The sequence below is a fragment of the Morus notabilis genome, unplaced genomic scaffold, assembly GCF_000414095.1.
Source record: "Morus notabilis unplaced genomic scaffold, ASM41409v2 Scaffold255, whole genome shotgun sequence".
NCBI classification, from domain to species: domain Eukaryota; kingdom Viridiplantae; phylum Streptophyta; class Magnoliopsida; order Rosales; family Moraceae; genus Morus; species Morus notabilis.
This window is the reverse complement of record NW_010365473.1, coordinates 27,951-28,598: the sequence shown is the minus strand read 5'-3', so window position 1 is coordinate 28,598 and position 648 is coordinate 27,951.

Genomic DNA, 648 nt, shown 5'->3' with positions numbered 1-648 from the left:
CTCGAGATACTTGTGACAGTTTCTCTTCCAGTGCCCTTCGCCATTGTAGTGGAAACACTTTCCTTTGGGTTTCTGGATGGGGCCTTTAGCCTTCTTGGGTCTCTTGTTCTTTCCTTTCTTCGCTTTCCCTTGGTTCTGGTTCTTTCTTTTATTTTTACCAGAACTACCTGCAACTACAACATTTGCTTCTCCTCCCCTTCGCTTGTTGGTGGATTCGAAGTTTTGCAGGTCATTCATGAGTTCAGTGAGATTGGACTTTTTCTTGTTCATAACAAAGTTGTTCACGAACTCATGAAAATTAGGGGATAGGCTTTCCAAGATGATGCCAACTTGGGTGGCTTCATTGATCTTGGCACCATTGAGCTCCGCATCATGGAGGTGATCAATCATGTTCAAAACATGTGCCTCGACTGAAGAACCTTTCTTCATCTTGTCATTCAGAAAGCCCTAACAGCATCCAAACGGGCCTTTTCAGAGGGAGCGCCGAACATGGCTTCTAGAGACTCCATTATCTCATAAGCAGTCTCCATCTCCTCATGCTTCTTGCGAAGCACATCGCTCATACTGGCCATCATAAAGCACTTTGCTTTGTTGTTGGCTTTGATCCAACGATCATAAGGCTCCCTTGCGGTTTTAGATGCATTAGTC